Here is a 9,662-nt window from a genome sequence, read left to right on the forward strand (position 1 = left end):
CCGGCTCCGGGCCCCGCGGGGCGCAACGCTATCCCGCCCGTGTCGCCGCCTGGCGCCTCCGTCTGTCCCGCCCGCCGCTCCTCCGAGCTCTCTCCGCCGGCCACCAACTTTGCTCTCGCTGCCTCCCGCCTGCCCCCCCCTTTCCGGGGGGGAACCCCCGGGATTGTCTTCGACACCCCGCTCTTCTCGCTGCCTCCCTCCTTCGCCCCCTTTCCCAGAGAACCCCAAGGGCGCCGAGGTTACGGGAAGTTCGGAGACTGGCCGGGGAAGGGGGCGGGGTGTCCGCGGCGGGGGGCTGGGGGCGCATCCTCGCTGGTTTTTATGGTGGGCCCCGGGCAGAGGGCGCTTTCAAAGCGCGGTGCGATTTGCGTTTTATAGCCTCGGCCATAAAGTGGCCCTTTAGCTTGTAAACCTGCCCGCATCGTCCCGAGGCTGGGAGTCACCAGGCCTGCGCTCGCGGCTCCGGCTCCGGCTCCGGGGAGGGGCTTCCTTTGAAATTTCAAAGAGAAGAGCGGAGGGCCGGGGGGAGGGGCTCTGGGAATCCAGATTTTAGGGCCGCCCAAGCGAGGTCTCCGCGAAGGAGGCGGGGAGGGGGAGGGGCGGGACGCCTCCCGGGACTCTGACGTCCCCCCTGCATCCCTGGGAAGTGGGGGTCCCGCACGTAGAATAATGAACCCCGCCCCCAACATAGCCGCCGAGCCGAGGGGCGTCGCGCCAGGCAGGGCTGCTGATTCCTTCTAGGCGGCTGGGTTTATTTATTATAGGAAGTCATTCGCTCGTCGAGTATTTATATTATTTGGCGAGTGATTTGCCCGGCCTGCGCCCTCCTTTGGCTATAGACCCATAAGGTAATGCGGGTCGGGGCGGGGGCGGGAGGAGGGAGAACGCTGCTCCAGCTCGATCCCGGGATCCTCAACTTCCAGTTGTGGGGCGGGGGGGGGTGGCGTGGAGGCGCGCACGCCACTCAGTTTTCATTGAAGGTGGAGACGGAGCGTCCCGGCCTAATACCCTCGGATTGGGGCCAGTTTGTGACAGAGTCACTTAGGACACCACGCCCCTTGCCCCTTCTCCGGCACGGGGCATGCGCGATGGGCGCGCACACCCACCCACCCACGCCTTGCCGGCCAAGAATGTGCTCAGAGCTTCACCTTGCATCGCGTATTAACCCTTAAATAAACAGCACCCCTGGGCGGCGGCCGCGTCTCTCTCCTCTTAGACGCCCTCCAGGTCTGGATCTTTTTAAAGTTCTGTCGAAACTCCCAGGGTGTCGTCTAGAGGGGCAGCTGGAGGGCTTTCCCGGGCGGGGGCGAGGTGGGAGCAGCGAGCCCGGTGCACACGGGCCTTCTTTTCCCTGCCCGCGTTTTCAGGTTGACACGGGAGCGGTGGCAGGGTGTGCAGACATCCCTGGGGGCGCGTGCTGGGCCTGGTGGTAGGAGCCCCGGGTTGCCAGCCGACTGTAGGAGGCGCTGTTGCCAGAGTCTGCTCTTCCCCGGAAGCGGTGGCTGAAGTGGGACATTTACTCTGAGAAGGCTTCTTAGAATACTGGCCTTTACTTCAAAGAAGTTGTAGATTTTTCTGTAAGGAATTGAGACACCTCACATATCCACTCATCTCCCCATCACCCTCCCATCCACCTACCTATCTACCCACCCATCCTCCCATCCACTCATCTATCCATCCATCCATCTATCATCCATCCATCATCCGTCCATCTCTCCATCCATCCATCATCTGTCCATCTATCCATCCATCCATCATCCATTCATCATCCATCTATCATCCATCATTCATCCTTCCATCCATCCATCCATCCATCCATCCACCACCCATCCATCCTCTATCCATCCAGGAAACACCCAGAAGACTGAGGCTGGGACTTGCCCAAGGTCCCAGAACTAATAAGTAGGTTGGCGCTCAGGCCCTGTATCATTGTCTGGATGTCCGTGTGATGTGTTGGAGGAAGTTGGAATGAGGAGAAAGTAGTAAAAACCAATAGAAAAGACCAGTGCAGTCAGAACAACCACTTTCAACTGTGTTATTTCTTGAGTAAAAAAAATCCCATGTTTTTTCAAAGGCTGCCATTTTTCTTACTATGTTTTTTTTTTTCGGTTTTGTTTGTTTTCTTTTCTTTTTGTCTGTTTGTTTGTTTTAGTCTAGTGAGTTATTTTCAAAACCTTAAGTTAAAAAAAGACTCGGTGGACATCGCTTGGCTTTTCTGGAATTTTCCTTGCAAAGGTCCTTCATTGGGCACCATTTTTTTTTTTTTCCTTTGCCTTTTTGTTTCTCTCCCTCAGAAACTATTGGGGACATAAATGTGGGGGGAGGGAGGACGCCAGCCACCAGGAGCAGGGTGTGGGCTGCTTGAGAAAATGCCTCCTAATTGATCTTTTATGTGTGATTTTAATTCAGCCATGTTCAGACTCATTATTTTAGCTATCGCCACTTCAGATTGCTTTCTTCTCTCATTTTTATAAAAATGTCTGCAGAAGTGCTGCGCTCTGCCCAGCTGAGATGGAAACCAACAAATAGACGTTATTATAGAAAAATGAGGGCTTTGAGAAATCAGCCACTGCAAGATAACTCTGTAACTAATAAATGAAAAGGGCCTTTTGATGGCTCCAGCTGAAAAGATATTTTATTTTATTTTTTCTCCTGTGTGTGGGATTTGAGATGTGTGATTGTGGAGCTGCGAGGTCCCCCGCTGCTCAGCCCTGGCTGGCTACCGACCCCCCTCTGGCAAATGTTATGGAGAATTGGGAGGAATTTTATGGCTGTCTCTCCCCTCGCTCGGCTCTTTTTTCTTTTGTCTTCTTTGAAGAATGACTTTAGACATTTTATTTACATATTTAACCACGGATGAAAGGGGAAAGAAGGCATTTGGGGCTGTCGTGGGAATAGTGATATGTTTAAATTAATGAAAATCTTATTAGGCCTCTAAAATTTTGAGCAAAGGTTTCTGATGAAACTTATAATTAAACCTGATTTCAAGTAACATGCAGGGGCAAAGAATATCTGTGTATCTATCTATACATATATTTTTTACTCCAGCAACCTAAAAGCATATCTTGGATAGCTATCTTAAACATTAGCTACCTTCGGCTCCTTGCAGACATTCTCCCGGAAAAGTATAAGTTTTTTTTTGTTTTTTTTTGTTTTTGTTTTTTAAGGGAATATTTCAGGAGTTGGGCAAGATTTTGAACGAGAACTATATACTTTTCGGATGGAACAGAATTGAAAGAGAGGCCGAGTTTCATTCACACCAGCAAAGTCAAAAGTATAAAATACTTTGACACGGATATTGCTAAAAATCAAAGTTGTATCTCTCCTTCTGATGTTACAATCGTGAAAATTATAAGTGCCGTTCAAGTTTTTCTGAAACGAGATTAGAGACAACCCACATAATCTCTTTGAGATAAAAAAACAAAGTACTGACACTTTCAGCAATGGAAAGAAATTAAGCCTTAGACTTAGCACGTTACAAGCTCGTGGCGAGAGCAAACTTGTAGAATATCAGCAAAGCTTGTTTGAAAAAGAACAGCGCTGGTCCAGTTTAAGATAAAAAGAGATGTGGGTTATCTCAGTGCCTTTTCAAGAGGTCCCCTGGGTCTGAGATGGGTGTCGTTTCTTTTACCTTCTAATGTCATCGATATTTGTATTTCATCGGAGACTTTTTCAATTCTCCTCCCCAGTAGGAACGAAATAGGATCTATTTCCTAATCATCGCCGGCCAGGCAGAGGGGTCTCTGGTGCCAATAAACATAATTTCCCCTGACCTCCTGTTGTGTCATGTTTCTGCAAAAACTGATTATCAGGTTAAAAAAAAAAAAAGAGAGAGAGCGAGCGAGCATGGGAAATTCTCTTTTCTAACCAAGTAGGCATCCTCGTCCCCCTGCCCCATTTTTCTCCGAGGAAAATACCTTCAGTCATCAGAAGTGATTCTCTGGAAAGAAAACACAGTTTGCACCACCAGAGAAGCCGAGGCGAGCTGCAGCGACTTCAGCCGGCAGCAGTTTTAATCCCAACTAAAAGCACTCGTCCTAAGAGGCTGGTTGCGGGGAGGAGTGTGAAGACCAGACAAACAAAAAAAAAGCTCCCACGTCGTAAAAACGGGTGACCGGAGCGGACTTCGGTGGCCTCAGTGCAATCCAGGCAGCGATTTTAAGGACACTTCCCTTGAAATGGGGTTTGAAATATTAGCAAAGCTTCCACGGGGCGCATTCGTGTGAATTGCAAATCAGAGCGTGTCTCTAATCTTCCTTTCAAGGCCGGCTTTGGATCACCGGCATCCAGGGGGCTCCCCACTGCTTCTGGAGCAGGACAGACCATTCAAGGGGGCCGCTTCTGTCCCCTATTCCCACACTCCGAAAAACAACTCCGCAGACGGACACCCTCCACTTAAATTAGATTAAACTCCTGTCCTCCACAGCGAGTTAGCCTTTTCACTGCCCTCGCTCCCTCGTTCGGCGCCTCCTCGTTTAAAGGTACAGTGTTCCTCGTTGGTCTGAAAACAAAGGCGAAAGCGGCCACCACGCTGGGGAGCGGACAGAGCCGGCCTGCGACGCCAGCGCTTCCAAATTTCCAGGACGTTATCCCTTTAGACGACAGGGAGGCTTAGCTCCTGCCTGCTCTGAAACACACACGGGTCGACCCTGAACCGATGACACAACCGTCCCTATAAAAAGTATAAAAAGTCCTCAGACCTGTAATTCTGTCCTGGGCCGTTTCCTGAAGAAGTCTATGGGGGAGTGGAGGGTGGGGGGCAGAAAATGACCGAATTCCAGAAAAATGAAACGAAAGAGAGTTTTCCCCGTGCGTTTGTTAGTTTTGTTTTGCATTTTATATTCCAGATCGTTCTCTAAGGAGCAACGTGTTGGAGATAAACTCAGGCGTGAGTCGTAACTTTGTTTCTGACATAGTCGCCCACCTTCTCTGTCCCCCGTCTCCGTGGCCGTGTTGACCTAATGACTCACCTTCCCATCTGTTTTCTCGCAGCTCTGTCCCTCCTCCCCCACCCTGGAAGCCTTTCATGGTCTGTCCCCAGGAGGTGGGCCGCAGGGGAGTACGGGAGAGGTCAGTCTGCCACACTGCTGCACAGGTGAGGGAGGCAGGCGGGTTAAGCGGGGACGCTGTCCTGTCAGGGGCAGAGCCAGGACACCCACCCACTTGGTCCCCCCTTAAAGAGAAGCAGGGAAGAGCCAGGCTCCTGCTTTTGACCTCATGATGGTGGCTGAGTCTGCAGCCACTTGGCCTAGGCCCCGGGCCGCCCCGGGTGGGGCCTGGCTCTGACGCCTTCCGACGGGTCGAGCCGCCCCACAGGGGTGAGTCCCTTCCCGGCTCCGAGCCTCAGTTTCCTCATCTGAAGCATGGGGACCAGTGGGGTTCCAGCCTCGCGGGGCACCATTGGGACGATGCCACACTTGCGAGAAGCACTTGTAACGATGCCAGCGTGTCGTGAGCGCTCAGGTCACAGCGGCCGCTGCCTTGTCCCAGTACAGCACCCGCCGACGGCCAGATGCACCGGGGTGCGACATCTGTGGGCAGGGCGAGGGCCGAAGGAATACCGGCCACCAGGCCCGTGGGCGAGCCCCGAATATGCAGCAAGAGCAAAGCCAACCGAGCACTGGATGCGGGTCCCGGCCGTCGTGTGAGATGGCTCGCTGGTCCCCACAGGCGTCCGGGAGGGGCCCGTTTGAGAGTGAGGAGTGGTCAGTGTGGTGCGTGTCTCGGCCAAGGCCACAGGGCAGGCGAGGGGCAGAGTCGGGGTTCAAAACCGGGCCGCCTGCTCCCTTCCCAGCTTTGCCGGCCCCTCCACCCCAGATACACAGTCAAACGTGGACAAGCCTGGCTTTTCAGAAAGGGACCCGGTGTCTGTCAGCGGCCAGCAGAGGCACCTCTGGCCCGGTCTGTGGCCTGGCCTTTCCTCCAAGACTGGGGAGCGTCTGACACTCTTTGTCGTCCGATGTCCTGTGTCCGACGGGATTCTCTGGGGTCCCGAGTTGTGAGAGAAAGCTGGAGGGAACACTCCCGGCTGCAAGGCACTCGGGGTGCTGTTCACCCCGTCCTCAGCGGGGCCTCCCAGGCCAGCCGCTTAACCTCCCTGGGCTTTGCTGTGAAATGGGGTGACAGTGACCCGTCCTTGGGAAGGCCTGGGGTCGGGCGGAACGGGGCGCTGAAGCCCTCGGGCAGGCGTGGGCCCGCCGGTTGTGCGATCAGCTCTCCTCCTTGTCAGTGACAACGCGGGTGCAGGTGACAGTTTCTCTCGGCTTCAGAGACAGCTAGCCGGTCCCCGTGCCCAGCCCCTCGGCGCTGGCTTTGGGTTTTGTCATCCTGCACGATGGCGTGGAGCCGGCCTCTTTCCGCTGCATGGGGAAGGGAGCCGAAGCTCAGAGGTGAAGCCAGCCACCAAGCTCTCGTGGCCAAGATGTCACAGTTTGCTCTTAATTTAGTCTGCTATTTTTAAATTATCCAATTTTTTTTTTTTACTCAATTTTAAATTGGGGGTGGGTGACATTTTTTTCCAATTTTGTTATAGTGAGACCTTGCTCATATTTGCTATTCTCATCCACGTTGAAATTTACATAATGTAAAGTAACGTGAAGGCAGGCATGTGACACCCATTGATCCTGCTTCCCCCCTCGTCCCCACAGGCCATAAGCTCCCCCGAAACAATGTGCCCTCCCCACCCCTGAGTGGCGCCCCCCTGCCCGGTGTGTAGGGGCCTCAACACACATGCACCACTCTGGTCTGGGGTGAGGACCAGCTTGCCTCTCGGGGCAGCTGCGTCGGAAGCAGGGGGACTTCGGTGACGCGTCAGCACGCTGACGACGAGGAATGACAGCTCTGCGCCTTCCGGTGGCTCCGCCGTCCTCCTCCCCGGAAACTCTGCGCGGGTTTGTCCCTTCGCTTGATGGCAGCTCTTTGTGTCGGGTGGTACGAACCCGGCAGGACAGGAAGCGGGGGAGGGCGCAGGATACACTGCTGCCATCCTCCCGAGCCTGGGACCTGGCGTCTGAAACGTCCCCTCCTGATGCCAGCTTGTGCTTCTTTTCCCATGCATAGCACCAGGCACTGAAAATTCACATGTCACCGAGGCCTTGTAGCTTAAGAAACCACATCAGAAGCATTTTGCGAGGACGATTTTCCTCTATGAAACCCGAAGCCACAAGTGGACCTGCTATAATGCGGGTAACTAGGCTGCTCCCTGCGCCCAGTGGACACACACCCAAGCTGCCAGAAGCTGGACACGCGTGCCTTCCTCGCCCGGGGCCCGCGTTGTCTCAGTGCCTTGTCCCCACTCCAGCAGACCCGCGTGCAGGCCGGAGGCGGGGCTACCTGTCTGGAGTCATGAGGCCTCAGCAGGTGAAACTCTCTGCTTACACCCACACGCTTACACCCAACAGCCAACGGGCCCCAGCGAGCAGCCCCCCAGTAGCCACGTGGGGACCAAAAGGATGGCTTCCCTGTGCTGGGCCTGAGGAGGAGGAAGTCACTGTCCAACCCCGTCGGACCCTCCCGGCTCTGCCCAGCGGCTGCCGCCTACCGGGGCTCCAGGAGTCCTTGCCGGTCTGTACCTGTCCCGGGGTCTCGCTGCCCGAAGCTTCACCTTTATGCTCCCGGGGAGACGCACCTTTTTTGATTTAAGCCACTCCGAGCTGGGTTTTGTCACCCACTAACGAGGCTCCTGACCACTGTGACAAATGACGAACACAGTAATACTATGTTTGGGGCCTGCGATGAGCCCTCCTCACGAGTTACCTCATTAACCCTCTCGAGAACCTTTTAGGACGCAAGCGACCGTGGTCACCTCTGCAAAGCAGCTTCCCAGTGCACTGGGTTGAATGACGGGGGGCCATCGGCTGGCCACATGGACACAGAACGCCGACCGTCACCGCCACCTCTGTTTTCTGGCCCCTTGGTCCTCACGTCGTGGGGCTTGAGGCTGGAAGAGCCTCCGGTCACCACCTTCCAGCCACAGGGGTGGCCCGGAGCTGCCCGGCCCAGAAGGTCTCAGTCCAGGTATGAGGTTGGACGGTCCACTTGGCCCACGTCGGCCAAGCCCTGCCAGCATTTTTCCCTGCAAATCTACAAAATCCATTTTTCTCTATTGGTGCAGGTCACTTCCATTTCAGCTAGAAATACCGAAAAATTCCTTCTTTACCTGTACTTCTTTGAAAAAATTAGCCTTAAGTTATGTGGCAGGTTTGAAATAGGTAAGATCTTTGCACGAAGCGCCTGTGCCCTAAATTTTAGGATAACGTTTGAACGCTGAGCTCACTTGTGTGTTTCCCTAGACGAGGCGGGAGTTGGCAGCCGTGCCCTGTGATTGGCCCGCGTCTGCTTTTGTAAATAAAGTTTTATTGGAACGCAGACACGCCGGCCCGTTCTCATTTTGGAGGCAGCTGCTTTCACGGGACAATGACAGAGGTGAATAGTTGTGATGGGGACTCTGTGGCCCGAAATGTGCGGAGTATCTATTGCCTGGACCTTTCTAGAACACCGTTGCTGCCTCTCGGGGCCGGGCTCCCCTCCCGGGGGATGGGGTTCCCTTTGCCTGTGTCTGTGGGGTCTGTGGGGTCCCCCTTTTGTCCTCCTGCTCTGACACTGGCGCCCGGCTCGCCCCGCCCCCCGACTGTCTGCGCCCAGCTCTGTGCGGCCGACCACCCAGGCCAGAAGGTGGCTCCGGGGTGGGAGCGGGGCCTGGTCCTCCACCACGCATTGGGGGATTCGGCACAGGGCCACCGAGAGCCTTCTCTGTGCTGGGCACTGCGTGAGGGACCGTGGTGCAGCCACGGGCAGGGAGAAAAGGCCCCTGTCCCCAGTGGTTCAGACGATGTAGGGAGCGGCCTATGACAGACGCATAGACAAAGAAGGCAGTGAGCCACGTTCGGAGGCCGTGTGCGCCGGGGGACGAACGGGCTGGGGCGGAGAGCGACGAGAGGGTGACAGCTGTGACGGAGTGGGCAGGGGTGGCCTGTGGAGAGGTGACATGTGCCCAGAGTGGAAGGACGAGAACGAGGCAGCCGGGCAAAGGTCTAGGCACCTCGCCCCGTCCATGCTTGTTGATGGACTTACTCAGCAAGCTTGACAGACACACCCCGGGTGCCAGATATCCTGTCGGAATATGCAGGGTCACGTGCCCATGTCACCCGCCGTGGCCAAACGTGACCATTGGGGCGACGTCCCGGCCGGCACCCTGGCTCGCCCTCCTGGGAGCTGTGTCACTTTGGGTGAGCCGCGTAACCTCTCGGGGCCTCGATTTCCCTCACGGCTGACGAGGGCGAGACGCGTAGGAGCCACGGTCACCAGGGAGGCAAACGTCACTGCCCGACCCGGAGACCCCGCCACGCGCTCGGCTGTGCCCCCACGCAGCCCGGGGCCCCCGGCGAAACGCCGCCCGGGACTCGGAAGGCTCAGCATCTCGTTAGTAACCTGCACATCCATTACTCGTGGATACGATACTATTTTGGGTAATTGGCTTGAATAAAACACGTTTTCACAATCCATTGCGCTGTTAACCCCTTACACATTTCCTTTGGACGGTGCTGGTCTGGATAAACGGACCAGATTGTGTCTTAAGGGCTGAATTCATCCCACACACAGGTTTTGTTTGGCTTGTGCGGTGTCTGCAAAAAATTTGAGTTGATTAGTGAACTTTCAAACGC

Source organism: Pteropus vampyrus, unplaced genomic scaffold, assembly GCF_000151845.1.
Source record: "Pteropus vampyrus isolate Shadow unplaced genomic scaffold, Pvam_2.0 Scaffold189, whole genome shotgun sequence".
Lineage (NCBI taxonomy): Eukaryota > Metazoa > Chordata > Mammalia > Chiroptera > Pteropodidae > Pteropus > Pteropus vampyrus.